The sequence below is a fragment of the Halichoeres trimaculatus genome, unplaced genomic scaffold (assembly GCF_033239565.1).
Source record: "Halichoeres trimaculatus isolate MK-OKI-2021-1 unplaced genomic scaffold, fHalTri1.1 fHalTri1_scaffold_10, whole genome shotgun sequence".
Lineage (NCBI taxonomy): Eukaryota > Metazoa > Chordata > Actinopteri > Labriformes > Labridae > Halichoeres > Halichoeres trimaculatus.
Window position 1 is genome coordinate 24432544 of NW_027437187.1, and position 25489 is coordinate 24458032.

General features: G+C 41.5%; 1 protein-coding gene across 1 annotated transcript in view; it reads right to left on the minus strand.

Annotated features, from left to right (window-relative positions):
- The window catches only part of znf469 (zinc finger protein 469), a 214936-nt gene that overhangs the window by 63480 nt on the left and 125967 nt on the right, over window positions 1–25489 (minus strand). The window contains exon 4 of the mRNA XM_074677297.1: window positions 18873–18923. The gene's annotated coding sequence lies outside the window, so the exon portion shown is untranslated. The remainder of the gene's footprint in view (window positions 1–18872; window positions 18924–25489) is intronic.

Consider the following 25489-nt stretch of genomic DNA (forward strand, 5'->3'; position numbering starts at 1 on the left):
TTATCTTATCAAACACCTTTATGAAACACCCTCAGTGTGTGAAGGAAATGTTAAATAGTCACTGTATTTTTAGCAGAGGTTTTATTCAGTGTTTGACAGTTTTAATCCCTGCAGACACATCAGCATGCCGTTGTGCTGCATGCATTGATAAATGTTGGTGAGCAAGTGAAGGCTTGTGTGTTAGCTTTTCCCACCTGTGAGAATGTAGTGTGTATCCTACCCTCGACATGCACTTCTACACACACATGTACACACATGTACATGCACATGTACACACACATGCTCGAGGAATATGCCACGGATAGAAATTATTCCCTGAAATTGACTTGACTTTAAATTAAAAACACTTCACATATTAATTGGCAGCTTGACAAACTGTCGTCACAGTGTCTGCAGGAGTACGGATGAAATGTCAGCTGAGATCATAACATACAGGAAGTGAACGCAGAGAGGAAAAAAAAAGGCAGAAAAAAGGAAAGAGGGGAGTTTCAGAAACGCTTCGGAGGTTGTAATTGACTAATGAAAACCATGCAGTCGCCAAAGCAGACCCACTGGGCCAAGGAGGAGGAAGTGCCGCACAGAGGGGCGAGAGGAAGAGGGTAAAGGTAATGTGAGGTAAAAATGTGCTGTGCTGATCATGGTTTTCATTCCAGCACAGTTTACTGAGCCAGTGAAGAGCCCTTTGTATTAGGCTTAACACTGCTGTCATACAGCATCTCTTTCTCACTTCTTAGCTGTCTCCCTCTTCCGTCACACCCTCCACTTTCCGTCATTCCCACTCCTTCTGCCATTGGCCTGAGGTTTTATTCCCTTGGCAATAAATGACACCTTTAGTTTTCTATGTATTCCAGTTTCCAGAGCTTTACGTCAAGAGTCTTTCATCCAATCAGTTGGTTCTCTGGGTAATCTGCATCGGGCACATTCACTTCACAACACTGTACACCTGGATGCCTGACCTCACTGCCGCCTCCATCTCATAAATCAATCAGTTCACCTATAAAGGTCTCAAGGGAATTCCTGTTTTATCCTTTGATAACGGGCATTGGATTCAGATCGCTGACTGATAGACAAATATGACATTGTTTACATTTTTTTTTTTTTGTGTTTTGCTCTGTGATGTTAATGCACTGCTTTGTTAGGGCTGTGCCTGGTTGCTTGAGATTTACTTGGAATAAAAGATGCAAATGAGCTGTGTGAAAGAAGCCAGTTGAACAAAGAACCTCATAATTTATGTCCCTTTGTTTACACCGCAACACTTTTCATTTCCTGTGACAGTGAAAAATAGAGGTCTTGGCAAATTTACTCAAACAATGACACAAAATGTGTTTTATACACAGATGTGAGCAGACAGATAACAGTGCTGGCAGTGGTTAATTTTTGTTATGAATCACCAAAGCTGAGATTCATTCAGACGCCACACTGGCATACTGTTTTATTGTTGTCTCCGGCACTCAGACATGCTGATGGCACACCTGGCAAACTACGACATTGCACTCACAGGGGGAATGCCACACCTAGCAGCCATGAGGATGATTTTCCACCCTTTTAAATGTGTGTGGTAGTTAGGCTGGCACAAGGCGGCACGCTGGCATGACTGAGCAGGTTCCACATGCAGGGCTGAGAGGATAAAGTGGGTGTGGGGTGCGAGGGGGGAAGCAGGAAGGTGAGGGAACAGAGACATGGGTGGGTGCATTCGGTGCAAAAGCAGCACTCTGAAGGAATCTGAAACATTCCTCAGTGACCTCTGTCTGCTCTACCTGAGCCCCACCCTGAGGTCTCTCAGCCACACCCTGGAAGCTCCAAGGTGGGAGCTGTCAGCGGTGGGCGTGGAGCTGAGAAAGATGAGATCAGTGCACCGTTAAATCAATGTGAGGGTGAATTACAAACAAAGATAGGGGGGGGGGGGACCTCTGAGGTGTGAATATGCTGAAAGACTGAGTGTAAACAGTCAACAGCAAGGAAGTATGTGTGGATCAAAACCACCTCTCTCTAGGTCTTGATCTTTGAAAGTGCATATCAATGCATGCACACGTGTAGATTCTGAGGATAAACCATGAACCAGTTGATGACATCTGCCTTCTGCTTCTCATCACTGTCAAACATGTGATGTCTGCTGCAAATACAAATCTTTTACCAAAGGAATCCAGGACTTTTAAATGTGACAGCAAAATGTGCAGGCGGCCCATATTGTGGCCAGATGAGTTCTTGACTCTGTATGGTCTGTCTGCCTTTCACTAGGTGTCCACTGCTGACAAAGCTTAACAATTCCTTTGTTGTGCAGGGATCTCTCAGCAACAGAAATCAGCAGCAAAATCAAAGAGAAACAAACACATGTGCAGGAACATACGTGTGCACCTGTGTGCAGATTTTCTGTCCTGCTTCACAGTCTGATTCATGCACACACCAAACTGTGATCTCGGAAAGGCAAACCTGTCACACATGCTTCAGAGTCTGATTCCTTTACATGAGGATGGTTTGCAAACACATATATGAATAGCAGCCTTCACTGAGGGGGGATTCAAAGACAACCTCTCTGCTCAAACAGATCCACTGCATGCAGCCGCTTGCTCAATGCTCTAATTCAGCCCCTAATCATGGTAACTCACCTACAGACATGTTTACATAGAGACACACACAAATACACATGCACGCAAATGCACCCTCAAGCCAAGGGAAAGCTCACAAACTGGTAAGATATTCTCCCCTCTCCTCACCTTTGTGGGCTGCACAGTGACTCCAAACTCCAACGTGTGAGCTGTGCGTCAGTCTCCCTTTTCTTTCACTCACTTCTCAACCTGTAGTCATCGCGTGGCTCTAGTTACGCTCTACTGCAGTGAAGTAAGAGGGAGAACGGAGGAGGAAAGGAGGGAGGGAAAGAAGGACAACAGAGTCCTGCCCAGACTGATGAGAGAGGCTTCCAAAACGCCCTCAGGAGAGAAAAGATTAGAAAACTCTGCTCCACTAAAATCTGAACGTACTCACCAGCGCGCTGTTTCCACTGATTCTTTTTCCTCTTTTATTCCTCTTTTCTCCTCTGCTTTTAGAGTTTTCCTAAAACCACTTTTTGCTTTCTTGATGTTCTGCCAATCAATAAACCAAACCACTCATTTTTTATTTAAGTTCTTGCTTGCTTGCTTCTTATGCTTCATACACTTTCAAAATAATCTTTTCTGCTTCCCCCTCTCCTTGCTGCAGTTTGTTTCTGTCTCTGTAAGTTTATCCTGGATCCACTCTCACAGTGCACGTATCCCTCTGTAGCTCTGCTCCACTCTCAGGCTCTGTTGTGCAGCTGTATGATCAGAGAGACGCACCTGTCATTATTAAAGCTTGCGTGTGTGCCCGTGTGTGTGTGGTAGGAAGCTCACTGTATGTTTACAGTCTTTACTGTTTCAACTATGCTCCAGTTTCAGGAACTCTTAAAGTGGGACTATAAATCTACTGCAGGTATTTAAGAGATTATTCTTAGAAATGCACAGTCTGGCTCATGGATGTCCAACCGCTGCATGTGACATTGTGTAATACGTCCTTTCCCAGCTGCAACACATGCACACCTTTTGAGGTTTTAACAGCATTGACACTCTCTTTCCAGAATGTGAGGAATGCTCTGCGCATAGGGCAGCGAGCATGTCCATTAAAAGGCAAACCTACCGGGAGTCTCCTTTGAGGTTGTGACCTCCTTAAGGGAAAGGAAGAGCATGCAGAGGAGAGAAATGTGGGTAAATTTTGAGTTAGCTGTTCAAGGCTAGCTGTCAGACTTCACCAAGAAGGTCAGCTCACACCTGTAGTGAACACACAAGGTTACAAAGTTTGTTGCAGCTTTGTGAGTGCTTGTTGCATTACTTGAATTGTAGAAAAAAAAGTGACAAGGTCAAGAGGAGAGGAGTTGATCTTGTCCAGCTCTTCAGTCATCCTGCAACCTGGTCAAGAGATAAACCAGAGCATTACTTTAACCATGAACCTGACTCACAAAATCTTTCGCAACACATCCAGGACCTGGAGGAGTTCAGAGACCTACTCTGGAAAAAAAAGATAACATAAAAATCACAATAAGAGCCATCAAGATGATCTTCAGATTATGCCTGATCTTGATAAAACAAACTCCCCTCCTTTGACTCACCAACTAAAATTTCACAGCTTTATTTCCAACTTCTTGCCAAAACCTTCCAGACAGACCAACAATTTGAATCAAAGTAATAGAAATATCAGCAGAAAAGCAGAGCAGGGTGTATGAGTGCAGCCTGTGATTCAGTGCTGAAATTATGAGAAAAATCCTGTTTACAGACACGGGGGCCTTGACCTATGAGTCATAGTGTAGACTTTGGGAATCTGGCTTTGCTTCCTCTCCCTGTTGGTCATCCCCCAATCCTACACAGCCTGATAAATTCCCGATTGTCCAGTTTTGTAACATTTCAATTTCTCCTGAACCAATGGAGTGAATTACCAAAGGAGAGTTCAGCACCGTCATGGATCCTAATGTGCTAAGACCTAACAACTGTTCACATATCAGGGGCAGTATGCCAAAGTCTGTATGTATGTAGCTCTGTGCGTCATGGATTTCTGTGATCACAAATGTTTGTTTGTATGCTTGTATATGTAAAAAGGTCCAACTCAGTCTTTCCCAAACCCAGTTATGACCCATGTCTTGTTTTTATTTGTTTGTTTTTTGGGAGGAGGGGGATTGACCCGTATGTTTTAAATTAAAATCATCTTAGTCTGGTAAGTAAGCATGTTTCTATCTGCTTTATGGCACTAATACCCTTGTATTCTGCATGAAATCAAATGATAACAAATGTCCATTTCACTCAGAACCAAAATTACCAACCTCATGGTGGCACTTAAGCAGCAACCACTGAACAAGTAGAAAAGCACCAGGATACATCCTCTGAGATCCATCAATGTTTTTACTCAAGCTAAGGTTAATTTATGCAACCACTGCACAAGAGAAGTAGAGTGTTGAGAAGTCTATTAAATAAGATATTTGAGTTGTGAAAAAAAGGTACAATGCCTGAAAACTTAAAGAGGAGGTATTGTGCTCTTATTTTAAAAGTTTATACTACTCCACTGGTACCCCCTAGTAGCCATACATGATTTACAGCCCACTCTGGTGTTTAAGAAAACCCTGATTTCAGCCTCTGTCTAAAATGCTTCATTTAGCTGCTGTCTCTTTAAGGTTCCTCACTCCACAAACCCCCTTCCCTCTCATTGGCCAGCTCTTTTGATGCCTCAAAATCAATGTTAACCTCAATGTCAGCTTTATTTGTATAGCAAATTTAAAACAGCCAGTGGCCTACCAAAGTGCTTTACAGTAAAAACAGGCAGTGCTGTGGGCAGACAATGGGGTGTGACAGGTCTGCACCTTCAATGTGTCATGGATCAGTTAAGGGAGACCTCATCATTTTAGGAAGTGAGCAGTTTATGGACGGATTCAGGGATTTATACAACGTATGAATATGAAAAAGTTTAGAAATTTACGTCAGACTCTGTTTCCTTCTCCTCCTTCGGTGTTTGGCTGCTGGACTCTTGTATCCAGCTCTGCACGTCAAAAGGAGGAGAAGAAAAAACACAGAAGTGGGAGACGCACACACAAGACACTCAACACACAAAAAAAGCACTGCCTTGGCAATTTGTGCCATTCTGTGTGAAGAGACAACAAGAAAAAAAAAGACGTGAAAGGACTGGGAATTGGTAGGGCAGATGTGGGAATTACGATCTTTTAATTCCAAAGTGAGAACACAAAGTCAGCAGCGACAGCTTAACTGAACTTAAGACCAACTTCTGGGCATTACTTCAGAGATCGCGCATGCTCCGTGCAAGAGGTTGAGGCAAGCCAGCTCGTGGTACTGCTCCTCCTGTGCGATACCTTCATAAGGAGCGACCATGATTTCAAACGATGTTTGATTTTCTAGTGATCAACAGATTTGTGAAGGGGTGTCAATCTCTCCTCATTGCCCCACGTACACTACATGAAGCATAACACACGATTAAGCTGAAATTCGTCCCAATCCAAAATATAGTCACACAAGTGGCAAATTGGCTCAAAACAAGCTGACAATCGCACACTGTATGTCCAGCATAAGATGATTGTTTCCGTAGGTCTGCGACCACATAATAGAACATAGGGACCATCAGGTCAAGCAAATATGTGCAGTAGCTGCACATACCTAAATCAGGACTGGGGAGTCTTACTTGGAAAGTCAGAGGATCTCTTCTTTGAGTTAAATTTCTCTGAAATCAGTGGAATCCTCTGAGACTTGAAGTGAGGGGAAATGCTGTTGGATTAAGTATGATGAATGGTGCCTCCCCTTCCCACATTCACTGGAAACTCTGCATCGCAATTCCTGTTAACATTGAGGCTTACGGGCATCTTCAAGGGGGGGTGCATGACAAAGAAAAACATGACTGCTATGATTGGAAAAAGAAGGAAAATCAGGGGTTTGTATTTCGTGGACTTGAGGTTTGGAAACATCCACAGTAGCTAGAACCATTTACTCATCAACAGTAGGTTGAAGCACAAATGCATTCCTGTAAAGGTGAAATACTGGAAAATGTGGAGCTTTTTCTCTGAAGAGTCCATGATTAAAAGAAACGTCGAGGACAAAACATGCAGCTTCTAACTTGAGTGCAGAAGGATTATGCTCCCACATGATTCACACCCTTAAGTGATTGTAAGCATCTCCTGCAAGTGTCATCGAAGGAATATAGTGATGTTTAATCTACGGAGTCATTGAAAAGGCATCTATCTATATAGGTACATGACTGTCAGAAATAAATATTCTGCAGTAACTCGGTCACCGCCTTCACTTAAAGAGAGGAAAAATAAAAGGAGGTCGCGGAATGATGAATAACCAAAAGCCCTTCATGATGAAGTGTCTATAAGTTCAGGAAAAATCAAAAACGCAGCCCCCTGGCTATAAAACATGCAGATGCATTTCATGGCTGATTTCAACAGATAATGGTTGGAATCCAGGCCCAGTGGTGGTGAATTCTTTGCTGAGTGACTAAAAAGCAGAAGGTGCAAGAAGGTACAGGAGTTTTGAAGTGGGAAAGTGGATAAGTGAAGAGAGGGAAGAGGACAGCGAGTCACAGAGAGAAGAAAGAAGAAAGTTAGAGTCAGAGTTCTCCCATGGTTCGTTGTTTGCTATAACACCTGCTCCTACTATCACACGCCGCAGGAGACAGACGAGTCGATGCAGGCAGCAGCTTGACAACCACGCATGATCAAACCGAAGCACAGAGTTCAATGTAGAGCCGTAAGATCCTGGTCCCAGTAAATGACTCTAATATGCACCATCAATTCTCAGGACTACACTGGTTGAAATAAAAAAAACAAAACACAACAGTGGAGCAAAGTGTAGTCTGGGTAATATCAAGGTCTACTTTTGTCTAAGTAGTGATATACATTGTGGCAAGTCCTTTCTAAATATAAAAGTTAATGGTGCATCAATGCAAATTTCCATTTATTCATTCTTTTATGTTTGTTGAATGAACACATGTTTTGTAACCTTTGATATAGAGTCTCTGTGTGTGATAGGATCTATCAGCTTGCATTGTGTGGGTATGTTCAGTCCTGTTGTACAGTGGCTGGTGGGTGTCAGACTATTTGCAAACGCTACAACACAAATGCAAGAACAAAAAGCATAGATGCAAACCCCATAACACAAATCTGAGAGCGGCAACACAAATGCAAATGCCACAACACAACAGAATTAATCTCTTAAGTTATAACAGAAAATAACCGTTAACTTACTTTCACAACTCTTTTTGTCTCCATTTGGATAAATGTCCCCTCGACTTCCGCTGTGGCTGTAATTCTGTTGTGTAGGGGTTTTTGCATTTGCGTTTGCAAATCGGCTGACACCTATCGGCCACCGTACTGTTGTGGATGTCCGGCATGAACACACCCCGCCCTGAGCAAAAATAGATAAAGAAATGGGTCCTCTGTACGGCAGGTTCAGCTTCAAAGCCTTGTCAGATGTTTCTCTCCAAAAGACCAAAGTCAAGTGTATTTACTGTCAATATTAATCGAGTTTCCACCTCAGTAAGTTGCAGATACCACCTGCTAGCAGAGCTTGCAGCTGTTGCAGAAAGCCCCTCTACCTCTGCCAAAGCTGTCCATATGTCTCTGTTGCAAACTACCCCATGGTTAAAATTCCCATTTGTGGTGACATCAACAGTGTGTTTGGTTATTTAAGAAGTGATCTTTGAGTTTGGGAAATTTAATTGATCAATTTGAGCTGCTTGTTGTACTATGTTTTGGTGATGCGTGATGCATTCTGTTGGCAGATCTGTCTGAAAGTCAACAATGCATCACTCCTCCTGAGCAAATATCATCCCTTATGGCTTTTGATGTTTTAAAAGGTTTGGGTAACACTTCTAGTACGGCTTTTCACAGTAGTATTTAAGGAAGCAACCAGAGTATATTTAAGTGGTGAAGTTATCATCATTTTGATTAACTCTTGCATATCTCAAAACAGTTCATCAGTGTCAGCTTCACTTTTAATAACTGAGCTTCCAAGATATATTTAGAACAATACAACCACCAATGCAGAGCCATAGCTGCTTTCCCCTCAGAGCTAGTCTGGGTTTTGGTAACTCTGTGATTCTTATTTTATCTTAAAGTTCAAAAACTAACAATCCAAGCTCATTACGTTCACAAAGTGGTTACCGAAAGTACACGACACCAATTTAAAGTTGCCCTGAAGTTGCACCAACTTAAGTACAACTCATTTCCATTTCATAATCACACTGTGATCCCACAGAAAAGCAGCAAACAACCTGCAAAAATAAATCAGGGGTACAGCTACAGCATGGCTTCAAATATTTTTGGTTGCATAAATTCCCTAAAAAACATTTATGCAACCAAACCCTAGAACTATATGTCCTCAAAACAGGTCCAAAACAAAGATCTGAGCTCTATTGCAAAGTCAAAACAAGTCTTGTAGTAGTCTAGGACAGCTTTATACAGCAAGTACAGTTAGACCTCTTGACCACTCGCTGTTCCTTTATCTGCCCCCTACTGTGACGTGGGGGTGTGTCGGGCAGGATGGGGATGAGACAGGATAGGATGAGGAGGACGTGCAACCTAAATATGGCTCTTGCAGCCTAGGCCACAGGGAGACAGAGAAGGGGACCACAGACCTCGGCAGTGTACAATTATCCAAAACAAGAGAGTCAAGCCAAGCTCCTCTGACTGAGACTCACAACAGGAGCATAACAGAGCAAAGCCAATGTGATATTTTACTGTCCTTTACCCCCTGGATCACATATCACACATCAGTGCAAATATGTCAGCATACATCAATTTAAACATGTCTGTGTTCATTTACAGACACGCACAAATATGAAACAGGTTTATGATCCATCACTGCATTTCAGTGGGAGTTTGTGAGAAAAACTGGAGTTCACTGGATTTAGGTTTAACATCTTAGACCTTTTTAAAACCATGTGGTAGCCATTTAATGCATTAAAACCATATCAAAAAATCATTAAGGCATGCTTTAGTCTCTTTGTTGAGACATCTAAGCTTGTGTTCTCTACATATGGCACGTATAAACAGATTCTTCCTCCCCAGTGGATTGGAGATACCAGAAGTCAGAATATGAAGCCTGTCTGGAGCTGACAGATATGAGCATTCCTTTGGACTGGGGGCCTAAGGAGGTGGGCAATACCTGGACCTGCAGCTACTAAGTGCTAATGGATGCTTAAGCTGTACCTGAGTGAATCAGGGGGCATCATAAGTTATTCTTAGAGTGACAATGTTTGCATAGATGTAGTGAATTAGATCAGTAGATCCAGGCTGGACAAGCTTGGAGGGGCCAAAATCTTTTGAGGAGGCCCAGAAGAGAGAAAGATCAAAGCCCTGCCGGCATGCTCTGGTGTGTACGCCTGCTGGACCCATGAACATGTTACAGATGAGCAGAGGCGCCAGAGAACCATCTGGGGTTATATAATGATTCTCAGACTCAAACTGTGGATACATAACAAAATACAAACTTTACAGTACATTAAAAATACTTCAACCTAGTTAATTCTATGGTCTACTTTCCTTTTGATCTTTTTGAGCCTTGTCTGATGGTTTCTGATTGTTACTTCAAATTTTGAGATAAAAAAAATGTTAATATAGTCCACAAGAAAACCATCAAGGGGATGAGAGTTAAAGCTAAGATGAAATAAATAGCAGTCCTTAAAGACGTCACTTGTTGCTGGTTCCCAAAGGAAGGCGATGTCTCATCAGCACCGTATAAAATTGCTCAAATTTATCACCGAATAAACCTACAGAAACCTGGTACAATAACAATGTGCTCTCTGAAGCCACTTTCTCTATTTATGACAGATGTGGTGGAGGATTTACTGTACAGGCTTTACATTAAGTAGCATGATAGGCTTGAACCATTAGAGTTATTGGGGTTAGTGCAAGCTTTCTGAAAGTGTCACCTTATGCTGACTATAAGATCATCAACACCCCTAAAAAATGTGTGAGACCACAAGATAAAGGGCAGTTCAGACTGTTTTTTCTTATTATGGTCCTCTGAACACACTGACAATTCAACCATTTGGTGTTAATGGTAACAATTCAAAAGACATCAACACAAATTTGGTAGTTGCTCTTCTTTTCCTATATCAGTTTGGGAACATTTAGTTTTAAGTTTCCTGCCATGCTGCAAAAAACAACAAACACCCAACTGATGACACCTCTCAGTCGGCTTCTCGTGATGGTCTAACATGTTTGGTAGTTATGATGCCAGGTTGGGTAAGCTCTTCAGTGACAGGGAGCAGTCAAATAGTGGTACTTGCATCATATTCTTGAAGATCATCTTGCCAATTGATCAGTTACTGTGATTAAACTAGGTTTTGCCCACTACTGGATGTGTTTTTAGCTTTGGTTTATGTTGAAGGTAAACTTAACAAGAGTGTTTTTGTTGTTAGTGCTAACTGGGATACAAATACAGGACAAACAACGACACAGCTTTTTGCACACATACTGCTCTAACTCTTCATCTAAGAGACTCAAAATGTTTAATTTTCTTCTAAAAGAATCCAGCATCTGCTGGTGCATGGATTAGCTGGGATGTGTCTCTACTCATATGCCTGCGAACCAGCCTAACAGGTGCTAACAGAAAACAGTTCATGAGCATGTCAACTTGCACAGTACTTGGATAACATATCAATGTTAGGACTACAACATGCAGCACTCATTTAGGTCATCTTCACTTTAGTAATTACTTCAATCTGTTCTAACCTCAAGCAGTAACCCTGAGTTCTTCATAGATCTAGCCGAAACATGTGGAGCATATAGGTTAATAGCACAGCAATCTATTCACATACAGCAGGAATGGAGGATTAAAAATTTTGTGCAGGCTTTGTGGTCAAGTTCAGGGCAATCTTTGTTATCTTTTAATTTAAGTTTATGATTAAAAAAAAAGAGGAAACAAGTGATGCTCTTGTTTTTCTACCGATGTCCTCCATAGCTTCCTCTATAACAAAATATATATGAAGCTCTTATGTGATATGAATGATGAACTGTCACCACAGCGCTTGAGGGGAAGTTGTGAAGAGGTTGCGAGAGAGACATGACATATGAATGCTGTGTTTGACAGATCTTGGGTCTTTACTGTAGCACATAATTCGTTCAGCTCCACAGTATGAGAGGTGTGGAAAGTACAATGGGCCAGTGTGAATAACTGTGGTTTCAAGTGTGTTACAGTATGCTGTGTATGTGTGTGTGCGTGTGTGTACATATGTGTCCCTTATATGTGCAGAGGTTTGGGATGATCTCACTTCTCCCTGGAAGCCATATGAAGTGTTTGGGGGTTAAGCTGTGTGTTACAGAGGGATACCAAAGCAAGCCCTAGCTTGGAGTCGATGCTTTGATAGATAGATATCCTGTTATTGGAGGAGCTGAATGACAGCAAGAAATAAAGCCTGAGCCAGATATAGGCAAACCTTCAGAGGCACTGTAAAGGTCAGAGTAACTGATAGTATAAGTGGTAAGGGATTGGAAGGTACTTTTTTAAACAAAATTAAATGATTATGTATCTGTGTGCCAACCCTGTAAATGACTGGAGACTAGTCCAGGGTGGATCACACCTCTCATCTGGAGACAGCTGGGAAGAGATCCAGTCACCCTGGACCCTGAACAGAATGAGCAGTAGAAGATGGGTGGATGGGATCCCTTTGAAAAATTAGATTCTGCATTTTAAGGAGCTGTCCTATTTACATTTAAAATTCAGATACAAGTCATCACCAAAGATGTTTCACCAAAGTGCACTTTAACACCAGCATGAGCTACTTTAAGCTGTTTAAATTAAGGTTTAGGGCCAATATGACAGGTTCTGAAGGCTTTTTAATGCAGGTGCTCCCTGGCTTTTACTGACTAACTTAACTTCAAGGCTTTATGCAGAATTTGTACAGGACAAAGATTCAAAAATATAAAGAAAACGGCGTGGAACGCAATGTTTACATCACTGTGGGGTTATACTCCTTTTTAAATATTCCAGACTTTGGATCCAGAGCTACAAGCAGCTCACTAGGACACAGCTCTCTTTGTTGTATTACTCACTGTGGTCATCCTGCAGTTCATAAAATCAAAGCTTGGTAAAGGCTGTAATTTTGAAGACATATAATTTACCTGTTTAAGTTTATAGCTAAAGGTTAACCCTTGGTGTAAAACTAAGCACGAGTTAACCTCCTGCTCTGGGTAAAGCACTGGTAGTATTTTGGACATTGATGGGATTTTGGTGAGGGCAGCATCATCTCTGAGGTACACACTCCTTAATTAACCCACATCAATGGATGAAAATTGGCCAGTTCTTCTTTAAAACAAACAGAAGCTGTGAGGCTGTTGCTAACAAAACCAACGTCATGCAGTACATTCACATATGGCAGCAGAATAACCCCATAAAGACAGAATTTAAGTAAGGAAAAGCAACCATTGGATTGGTTTCTCTAATGTAGTCTTGCATTCAGTAAGAGGCCCCTGAACAATTTTTATTTTGCTTTTGTTTCTATACTTTTATACATCATAATGTTCTGCATCATTTCTGCAAAGCAAGAAGGCTCATGTCTGCGCTCTGCCTCACAGACACTTGTGGAAGATCTTAGTGAGATGGATTAGATGTCCGAGTTCTGTTGAAACCTACTTGTGTCAGCAGATTGTTGGCTTTTAAAGATGCATGACCAAAAACAGCAAAGCATTCACAAAAAGGAACTTGCGTGTCACATAAGGTTCTTAAAACAACAGATGTTTTTAAAGATGCTTTAACTTTTCATTTAATAGGTTCTCCTGCAAGTCTGGGGGAAATAAGCACAGGGTTTGCAGATTGGTTGCAGTATTTTATAAAATATGCATGCTGGTATTCTGTTGAATTTCAAATAACTTGACAATTGGAAATGTAACAACATGTTTTGGCAAAGACAAAACCTTAGGGTTAAAGCTTTAAACTGTATTACAATAAACTACAATGAATGCAATAAAATTAATTATCTAGTTTCCACAAAACAGTATTTGTCTATGAATATTTTCAAGATACAGGGTATTAAATAAAAGCTCTGATTTGTTTAATAGTGAAACAGATATGATATTCATCTCTGTGCAACAATTCAGAAATGAAAAGTGTAACTGATTGATTAGTCATGAATTCTTCTGTGATCCACAGTGTGATCTGGGTCACAGATCCACACCCTTCTCACACTAATAAACTACTTGTCTGTCACCAGCAAACATCAAAACGAAGACTCAGCCTGCATGTCCGGTCACGAAAAGGGTCCTACCCCCAGGTCTGCACGCCCTGCGACCCCCAGAATCATCCTCGCCTGTCAATCACCCAGCATGCTCTGCGAGGGCAGAGGGTTAGCCAGCAGAAAGAACAAACACAGTATCAAAACAGACTCACACCACTCGGCTTCCTCCTCCATTCACCCTGACAGCTCAAACAGACTCCTCTTGAAAGGCCACCTCTGGATGGTAAAGCTTCAGTACAGCAGGTGAAATGATGGACTGACAGAAGCTTAGACTGTAGTTAGAGGTGTCAAAGGCTTAAGGGGTTAGGATTAAAACTAAAGTGGCAGAACAAAGTGTAACAGAGGCCTAATGGGAAGTGCAGGTAGTGAAGAGCAGAGTATCATGTCTCTAACAAATGACTTCAGCCTAAAAGTGACAAGACTGTGTGTGGGTTTGTTTCATTTAAATAAATGTAACACAGAGCTTTGAAACTACAATGACAAAATGTTCATTATGAATTCTACGTGAAAAGTAATTGAACATTTAAGCCAAAGTCCACCGAGAAAACTTTTAATCTGTTTTTCCTAAAACATCTGGTGCAATCAATAAATGATTAAATTACTTTTTTCTCTTTTGAAACAGATGCAGAGTGGCTCTCGGGATGATGATCTCAGTGCAATCGTCCACTGCCACAACCAACAAAACAACTTTTGGATGGAATTGATCTAGAAACTTGTGTGGTCTTCAATGGAAAAATCCTTCTACATTGACTTTCCCTGAACCGTATCAATCAATTATATCATTAATTTTACATAACATGTCTCCAGAACATACTAGAAACATAAAATACAGCGTTAGCAGCCATTAAATTTAGTCAAACATCCGCACGACTCAAAATTAAGATCATTCCTTTCTCTCTCTGATAAGTACAAATCCTTTATGTCATGCCAGCGAATGTTGGTTCCTTTGTTGATCACATCTATTTTAAGATTTCATTGTTCACTTTTAAAGCTTTAAAAGACTTGCACCAAAATATTGAAGAGATCTTGTGACCCCAGTTGTTCCCCTAAGATCAGTGGATGAAACTCTGATGGATGCTCCAAGATTCTGGCTCATAACCAAAGGTGGCTGCGCCTTTTCAGTTAAGGCCCTAAAACTGTGAGACCACGAAGAATAATACAGTCTACATCTTTAGCATCTCTCCAACTTTCCATTATATGAAGGCTTCCCTGAATCTGTAATGCCTCCCTCTTTTCCTAATGTCATGTTTTTTACTTTTGTCCTACTGTTACTGGTTTTATCTGCATTCTTTTAAGTTTTCTGACTTTTACTGCGAAACACTCTTCTACTTTGTAGAGAAAAGTGCTTTATCAATAATTTATTATTATCAATGTTATTTTTACTACCACAAGGAAAAACTTTATTTCCATAACTTTTCGAAAAATGCATAACTTGAAAAATATTAAATGAAAAACTTACAGTGGAAAAACAAATGTCTTTCCCATAAACATTCAATGAGCTTTGACAGCACAACTGTCTTGTAGTTACTTTGTTACGGCAATGCAAGCTACATGATGATGGACATGAAGGGAAGTGAAGTTAATTAAGTTTAATTAGTTTCTGTAGCAGAGTCATTGTACCCTAACTTGGATGACCTGTCTTAAAGAGGCTGTGAGGAGTTTCTAAGTGATCTTGAAATAGTCTCTGTTTTAGATACATGCCTGATTGTAATCCACACTTCAAAATGAGATTATCAACACCAGTATTACAGGCTACAGGTTATTTTGAAATGCTACTTTTTAGCTTCCTGATTAGGTGGTGCAGGACTGGATTGATTTACAGCACGTCTAAGTCTCTATGGCAACACCATGTCGGCTGTCAAAGGAGAGAGAAGAGAGATCTGTCAGACAGAAAAATGACAGAAGAACAGGAGGAAGATCAACGGGAGAGCAATAGTGCACAGGCAAAAGGCTAAAACACAAGCGAAGCTGTTTGGGATAATGTTCATTCCAACCCACATGTAGCAGTTATTCTGCAGTGGTCTGTTCAAACTTAAGAATCAATCAATAAAATAAAATGAAGAGTGAAGTTATGTTAGCTCTGCTTAGTAGATGACTGGCAGGATAAAACCAGGATTCACTAACATTACACATTACAGACATGTCTCAGAGCACCTGTCTGACAGCAGAGCTTAATAGACGGCTTCTAACCTACTGTACAAACTGATGTTTGCTTGATGTCAAGTTTCAAACTGTAGCGCTACGTAACTGCACTGATAAATACCTTATCTCCGGGCGTTGTATCTAGTAAAAAGTTGTCTTAAACAAAGAAAATTTGTTTCAATTTGATATCAGTTTAATTTCAAAACAAACACACGCCTTGTTACATTTTTACGACAGTATGCATAAGACTCCAAGCTAGAGGGTGGCGAGGCATTCCAATTAAAACAGATCCTCCTTGTAGCATCTTTAAGGCAGAAAAGTGGAGTTGAAGCAGGGCGTCACTGACCAACAGCTACACACTCAGTCCAACTGTCACTCAAGTCAGCCATGCACCTTCATATACAAAAGCTGTCTTTTGCGATTTCCATTTCAGCACAAAGCTGAGCAAAATCAGAGTGATTTTTTTTGTTTTTAAACTGGTAATATCAAATAACTTGTTCATCAAGCCATGAACTTGACAGCAACACACAATCAGCCAACCTCAGTGTGCCACCAGTGAAATGAATAACATCGTATGGCTCTTCATTCTTTCCATCCTTTCTCCCTCTCCTCCTGTTTTTCTAGTAAACACATTTTTCCACAGGCCTCAGTCACTCACCATTTCCTCTCTGATTCACCCGGCCCCACGTCTCACAACGTCTTACGCTTATCCTTTGGGACATTTTAAAAGCTTGCACACTCATCCTATCTCAACACTCATTTCTTGAATTTTACTTATATTCTCCCGAGTGAGCCTCCTCATCATGCACATACCTGTCTCACGCTGGTGATGTATGCCCCATGTCCTGGTCTTGTTTTTCCTGAGCCGGATGTAGCCTCTCTTTGAAGTGATTGTGTTTTCCAGGTAAAGGATAAATGTGGCTTCTGGCTAATGTGGACAAACTGCACTTTGAATGGCCTACTTTCTAAAAGTGCACATTACTGACACCATTTATCTTATCATGCGTGTCCATGATGCAGCTTTTATCCTGGCTGCTAAAAGCATGTCTTATAAAATGCATTGTGTATGTGCATGTGCTGTGGGTACAGGTTTTTAGAACCCAGAGTATGATTTGATACTGGATTTATCCTGATGTAATCTCTGCATCTTGGCAACCTTGACCATGAGGGGGGCCCATTTACAATCCAACACCGTGCAACAAAAGAAGGAGCAACGCTAATCCTCTAAACAGTTTATGTCTTGTCCTGTAGTACCCCACCTGAGACAGATTCATTACATATCCTCCCTGCCTGTTTTTAAACCCAGCAAATGTTCCGTTATATTGTTTTCATAAGCTATAAATCCCATTGTGCTGTCAAATAACTCACCAAGAGCCTCCAGTGTTATTTATGTTTGTTCACTGTTTCATCACACAGGTATGAGCAAACAGGAAAATAACTTTATCAGGTAAGGGAGTTAGTTTTTTTTGTAAAATGGAAAGGATTAGATAAAGAAGACCTGACAGGGGGAAATTACACATAAGCCTAATGAGGTAATGGGAAAAATTCTGAGCTCAAACTGTGTTTGTGGAGAAGCTGTCAAAGATGGAGGACCTCAGAGGAAGAATCATTTGCTGTTGAGAGATCCAGCTGACCAAAAACTGGGGAAAATTCCCAACTGAAACCTCCTGCACCTCCTACAACACAAATTAGCATCTGAAAAAAAAGCAAACCTTGCAACTTGGCAGCATGTGTGGCAGCTACAGTCTAACTGTGGAGTTTTACAGGGGGGACCCAGCAGCCTGGGTTGAATAATAAATCTGATGGATTTGGTGAGTGGGAGAGAGGGATCTCACATTAGAGCAAAGTGAAGCATGAGAGTGAGCTGAGAAGCCTGACTGAAAAGTGTCCTCGCTGCCTCTGACGTTCTTTAACCTCTTTTGTGGCTTTGAAACCTCATGTCTTTGGCCTGCAGTCACTCTCTATTTATGCAAGAAAATAAAGAAGAGAACGCTGCCCCTCCTAAATCTGTAAACTGCAATTAAGCTAAATTCCAAGTTTATTTCCAAATGCCGTCCTTGCTCCAGACCATGTGAGAGACTTGAGTCTAAAATTATCACACTTTTGGTCAGGAGGCCAAGACGGAGCCAGCAGAAGGACTGTCTTCTCACAGCCCGCAGGATCACAAGAGATGCTGTGGGCTGCTGAAACTATTGTCATTATCATTTAGATTGTTGTATCTCAGAAAAAGATCATTTAAAGGTCCCTCTGAATATAAGAAGATAATCTGGATTCTGTGGCTATAGGTTGAGATAAACTGTGCAAAAGGGTTTAACCTGTGATGTCAGCTAAAGATGTTGCAGGAGCTTTTCAAAGGAGGATATGCAAAGGCATCCTAATGACATCATGACAGTGACAGAAGTTTAGCTTATTGTTTTAGACCTGTTCATCACTCTGAAAACCAAAGCGCACAGAGACATCAGCTGAAGGCATCATGTTGGTTTAATTGGAGACGCCCATGCACGACAGCTCCACTCACTTCTTCTCTCATGCTCTCCTTCCCTGTCTCTCCATCATGTGTTTACACGTCGGTAGAGTAAGTGACAGGGCTGTAATCGGAAGTCTACAACCGTGTCATTTGGAAGAATGTTGTCTTTTCCTGGGAGCGTGGTGGTCAGCAGAGAAAAACAAGATTTACATCGCACAGGGCGGGGACAAGAGTCAACCATGCATTATCCCCTATTGGCCGTGGTCAGGGACGGGCGTTAACGTGTGGGAGAGGTAGACACAAAGAGGCAGACGCATTTTCACCCATGGGAGAAATTTTTATAACAAACGCTGGGGAATCTCATAACTGGTCAGTACATGCTGAATAAACAAATATAAACCAAGTGCTTCCATATGAGCATCTGTCACACTATCCCTCCTTTCGTCATATAGTTTGCAGCGCTTCTTTGTGAGTCAGCAGTACAGTAAACAAAAGAATCAGACCAGGTGTGTGACATACTTACAGATGGTGGCGTCATGTGTCGGTCAGCCTTTGCGTGAGTCAAAAATGCCACCTATAAACAAGAAGAGAGCACATTACAATAAAGTCATTTCATGAAATGTCAATCAGTGGTTTTGGAAACAGGCAAAAGGGAATTTCTGAGGTTATTTTGCGAACTCTATATTTTTGTTTCCTTTTTGACTGTCTTTGATATTGGAGTTGTTTTCCACATTCAGATGGAAATAAGAAAATCACAAGAGAACATCATTTAAATTCCCCCAAAGTGATTTCATTACACATTTATTTGCCTCGTCAAAATGTTTACCGTATATTCTTTATAAACTTGGAGAGGTTTACCATGAAAGACCATCATGTGATTTATGGAAAGTATTTAACAGACGTTTGGGTTTCGCTATATATCTCACTGTGTGTGGCCAAATCTGGCTTGTTTGTTCAATAAATTGGATAACAATGTAATTAAAACAGAGTTTTTATTTGTTTTTCTTGATGACGTATGTAAGAGACAGGCTGACTACAATAGACAGAAAACACTTCCTTTGTTAAAAGACAGCTAATGGGACTCCACGCGGACAAAGCTGCAAGCCCTGGTGATGTCAGCTCAGACTATTTAAAGCAGGGATCTCAAACTCGTGCCATGGAGGCCCAAGAGGCTGCAGGTTTTCTTTCCAACCAAAAACTCCACCAGCTGATTTCACTGATTAGTCCCTGCTTTCTGCTTAAAGGTGAGGTAATCAGTGAAATCAGCTGGTGGAGTTTTTGGTTGGAAAGAAAACATGCACCCTCTTGGCCCTCCATGGCATGAGTTTGAGATCCCTGATTTAAAGTCTGTACCCCCTAGCTCTGTGCACTTCTTCATCAACTCTTTGACACAAGTCTGGGTCTTCAAAGTTTCCTGTGCTGTGAAAGACATCTCACCTCATTCCAACACCGAAGATCCACACCATGAAAATCTTTGGCAACTCATCCTGGAACAGCTCTGGTCCAAGAGTAGCGCCCCTCTTTTATTCCCTCTATTTTACCATCTGGTTTTGCCCCAGGGATGAAGATGCTTTCCTGCTCAACTGTGTCTATGCACACCTGGGCAAGCTCAACCCAGATGGGCAAGTTGGATAAAACAGGTAGGGGACAGTTTCGTTTTTTCTTCTTCACTCTCTATACGACAGACTTTAGGCCCATTTATGCTCAATGTTATATTACGTCTGCATTCGTTTCGTCCATATTTCTGCACGTTTCCATGAAGCTTACGGATACAGACCAAACTGAGCATTACCACTGGAAACCGTGGGGGCAGTGTTGCTGTTTCTACCTGATACAAAGCTTTAGTGAGACATGAAGAAGAAATAACAATGGTTGAACTTTCGTGATGTATTTAACTGCCTCTCTGACCACTGCCTGCTATAACGTTGCCTCCATTTTTGTCTATTTATGCAAGCAGAACAGTACTAGTAGCTCCTCCATAGCCGCTATGCTTGTTTTTGAGTTTGGTTCTCATAAACTTTTGACTCTGGGCTGGCAAAGACCTGCCTCAAACCATTAGACTCCTCGCATAAAGGATTGTCTATCTATGGTCCCAAGGACTGCAGTGAGTTGTGACATCTTTGATGAAACTATCAAAGATATTTTGGGAGTTTGGTTACCTTCTCTTTGAAATATTGTTTCCAATGATCCTTTGCTAAACCCTTAAATCATCAAAGGAAAAGGTTCTTTTTCTGACTTAACTGAGAGCAGGTGGGGCATTTGAAAATATGAGACAGTTTTTTTTTACACATTAACCATTATTTTTTTATCTGCAGAAAACCTCAGAAGTTTCTTTTTTTTCACTCATTGAGTGAAACTGTAATAAAATCGTTTTGACTTCACTGATGCTTTGTTTTGTTTTGCATACATAAATTTACTTCTGCTTGAACATTTTCAAAGGAAAAAAGGCTTTCGGCTGAAGAGCAAAGGCAGTTGGATGCCGAGCAGCACAATGCCCTGTTTTCAGATGAATTCAGCCAGACAGACACGCTTAATCCTACACAGGTTCAAAGCCGCGTCAATGCACATGTGGCCTCAACCTGAACAGAGTTATGGAGAACGAAAGAAAAAGACCCAAAGAACAAAAGAGAGAGCTCAGTGAGTAATGGACTGATTTGTGTTGTGTCTGTGGAAACTCGCAAGACCGCTTATTCTAAACAGCATGTGAATCCATGAGTGTGTGTATGTGTGTGTATGCGGTATTTATAATATACTTCACATGTCATTGGTGAGGGAGGGTGAGCTCAGCAACCCTGTGGAGAGTAACAGACTTTTTGTGGATGTTTGCTGACTAAGAACGGGCATCACACCATGTTCCCATGTCTCATGACTCAGTAACAAAACACCCCCATGAGACTTCACTTTGACTTGGCCTTCCACTAACGACTCAATGGTCAATGAGTGGGCCTTCCCACAGGATAAAGTTGTAATCAGACATGTCATGTGCACACACAAACACACTAATTCAATTCTCAGACATGAACCAAGTAAAACCAGTGCTTGACAACGTGAAAAACACCTTCCATTGACAGCCATTCACACTCACACCAACAGGCCTTACAGAGTCATTAGTTACTCTACCAAGTAAGTCTGTGGACTCTGAGAGGAAGTTCCAAGGAGGAGAAAGTAGATGTGCTAGTTTACTTAACTACAAGACGAACTGTTATCACCAGAATTCATTCATTTATTCACTCATTCATTTTCTACCGTTTGTCCTGTTCAGGCTCATGGGTTGCTTGAGTCTATCCAAGCTGTCTTCATGCGAGGAGTGAGGTACACCCTGAAGTAGTCGCCAGTCGATTGCTGACACACACATCAACAGACAATCTATCCCAACCTAGCCAAAGGGCAATTAAGAGTCACCAGTTAAAGGCAGGGTTGGCAGTCCTGAAAAACTAGCATGAATTTGAATGTAGCATCTCGTCAGGACTCTGCCTAGCCCCTCCTCCCCTTCCCCCTCCCCCTGGGGCTCCCTCAAAGTAACGCCCCCGCTCACATGCAAGGGTGCCGCTGATTCGCAACTATGATTGTGAATGACTGAAAGACGGACTCAGCATATCATTTTATGTTTTGCACTACGTCGATCATGTCCCATTTAGAGGTAAGGAAACACCAAAACGTTAAAACATAAAGCTAAAAAAACAATAAACAAATGTGGCTTTTGTCAGTACTCACGACTGTCATGCTAGAATCATCCACTTTTACCTGTGACATGATATCAGGAGTAAAGCTATAATACAAACAGTACATGTACTTTTTCTCTAGGACATACTAAATATCACAGTTTTTTTTTTTTTTGCTTGTCAGAGCCCCTGTGGTGAGAGTTTATTAGACTCTGATCCGAACTACAGCCCAGAGCCAAGTGCCCCATCAGGTCAGAGGGGACATGCCTGAGGTCGAGCGAGAGGGGCAGTAATTAGAGGCAGGGGAACAGAGCAAGAAAAGAAAGCCTCCGTCTTTCTTTTCTTGCTCTGTTTAGCTGGAGGAGCAATCGAGGTATAGGTAGCTTCTCCGCCGTTCTGCAGCGCTGCTCCTTACTTCGTAGCTCGGCCACGTGCGCTGAATCATGTGCACGCCATTGAAATGTACGCACAGGAGGCGGGCAGAACAGCGACGGGATTTGATTGGTTTACAACCAAGGTGTCCCTGGATGATGATTGGTTGGTGTTTTCCCTGTTTTACTCCTGCTGTAGATAGCGGATATTTTCCACTCTACTTTAAGAACACATCATGTATTTCTTGCCATCGGTACATATAGATCATTTTAACCAGCATAACAAAAAGTGTATCTAAATCAAACTACCAATTATACCTTTAACCTGATGAGCACTGTTTGGACTGGGGAGAGGAAGCCGAAGAAGTCAGAGAGAACCTACAAATCCATCTTGACCGAACCGGGATTCAAATTGGTAACTAGAATTTAAAACAAATTATCAAGTTTGCTATTATCCCAGGTTTGCAAAGTGAGGTGATGCTGCAGGGACATAGCCCCTGTCTCTGAACACTGCCATCACGCTTTTATAGCCTACTCTACAATCAGACAAAATGGTGCAGATAACAGATGGCTTCCCATAGTGTGGAGTTGTTTGGGAGTATTTTGATCCAGAAACACAGATAAAGTTCCTCTTAAGCCATGTTTGATTAAAGTAATGTATAACTAGCTTAGGCAGGTGGACTCTGACCTTCAGAAAAGGCCAACGGCTGATGTGCAAGCTCTGCTCATGTTCCCCACTCTTGGCAAACCGATTTAATATCATTGGCTCATGGACCCTGTGATCCTTGGTGTATATTTCAAGTAAACTGTCATAAAAAATTACAGATTTATGCGTTTTGTTATTTGGACTTGTTAGTAAGTGGAAGCATAAAATCTCATGTAACTGGTTTGGAAGTGAATCACCTCTGAACATGAAAAAAGTCTGGATTACCCAAAGAGAACTTGTACAGGCAAAAGGAGACCAGGGAAACTATAGCATAGCATCCTCAGGAAGGTAAGTCTAAACCAGGAGCCTCGTTTTAAGGGTAACACCTAAAATACAGCAGAAACGGCTGCAGTGTTTCCGTTACGCTGCATCTTGACTGCGTTTGTCAATTCACACCAAATGCGTGTTTAGTCCGACAAGCTACACTGACAGACAGCTGGAGTCACAAGACCGAGAAGTTCCTGCGCTTCCCTCTCCATTGATAAGTCTCTCTTCATTCTTGGTGGTCTGTGAAACCTAAAACCTGTTGACTCCTGGTCTGGCTCCATTCATTATGTCCATCTGCCATCATACTCAAACTAAATATGAACTGTTTTTGACAAAGTCTGTTTTATTTTGAAAGTTATCAGGTGTTTTTATGTAGTTTTCACGACTTCCGGTCCTGCTCAATCTTTCCTACGCTAAATTTATGCGTCACAGGTCTGCGTCCGTCAAAAATAAGACAGGCAAGCCCATGTTTTCTTACGAGTGCCTCATTCCTCTCTGTGAAATATTTTTGATGTTCAAGTCAGGTCAGAGGTTAGCATCGTTGCCTCACTATAAGAAGATTCAGGTACTTCTGCATGTTCTCCTTTGTATGATGTGGTTTCCTCTCCACACAGTCCACTGACATGCACTTACACTTTCACCCCTTAGATGTGGGTGTAAGAGCAACCCTAAATGATATAAGCTGTAGAGATGACAGATTGAATATGGAAACATACATAGACTGATTGTGTATAAACCTGATTATGTTTTGTAAAGAGTGATCACAAGATCACAGAAAGAGTTCTCTGAAGTAGACTCCAATACCTTCCCACGAACACGAGCCAACACTCAGTCCGACATAAAAAATGGTTTTGTTCACGTTCAAAAGGAGATCTCCAACATCTGTGCCACATATTGTGTCACATACCGATGTTTCAATATGAAATACAGCTATAGTTGCACAGGAATGTGAAATGTTGAACACTTTTATTTGGACAATCATTCGAAATCTAACCCTACTTTTTTTTTTGCTTATCTTGTGTTTTTTCTTTCTTTTCCTTACATGTACAGCTTGATGTATGAAGTCAACATCACACCTCTGCTTTCTTGTGTTTTGGGGTTTACATCTGTGTATATACACAGCTGAGCACTTGCAACTCATGCCCATTAACCCTGTGCTCCGGGACCACCCCTGCCTGTTAAGAGTGTGAAGGTAAACATTTCTCAGTGATTTCGGCAGGGGAAAGCCCTGCATGAGTGTGGCTGCATTCTCAAGGCCAAATAGTGCTATGCTCAATCTAAACAGTCACTGTGAGAGCTGGGGGACTCTCAGGGTTCACGCCACAGCTCAGATATGTGGAACCCTGGCAAAAAAAAAGAAGAAGAAGAAGAACAGAGCAGCAGGCCGAGGAACAGCTGCACACGTTTTTCACTTGGCTGATATCATGCGAAGAAGATTTGGATTACCGCTCTATTCAGAAGAGTCTAATTACTCTTGTCTCTTTGTCTCATTTCTTGTTTGAGATTTATGATCGAGTGAGGAAACACAAACACTCTTATTATGGAGAGAGCATGAACTCTGAAGCTCATATATCACGTTAAGAGGAGATAATGCCAGCATCATGTTTTTCCACCACAACAGGATTATGTGACTTAATGCCTTTTTATAACAGCAGTCATCCTGACAAAGCGTAGCAGGAGGGGAGCAGGTGTAACAAATAACATTAAAAATGGCAGTACTTCATTTGGGTGTGTTAGTGTCAGGCTCCTGGCTTGCTGCACGCTGGCTCACTGACACTACTCACTGGGACACAACAGTGGATGAGAGCCATGGCTTCTATCATTAATTCCACCTGTGCTTTCCTAACTGTGATAACTGAAAAAAGGCCTGGAGGGAAATAGGCCTTTAGCAAAAACTGAACATGTCATTTTAACTCTTTGTTTTGTAAAATGAGAAGAACATGTTCATAGATGAAAAACCTATTCCCTGCTACCTGTCACCATTTCTTTCAAGTTCTTTGTTATGAATGTACAGTAGCTGGGAGCTTAATATTCTCTAACGCCCTGTTTTCACCAAGCAGTCCAGTTTGGATCATAGACTGTATAGAGTGAACAACGTGCCTTCACCATTTGCCATTGGATGGTTTTAAAGCCA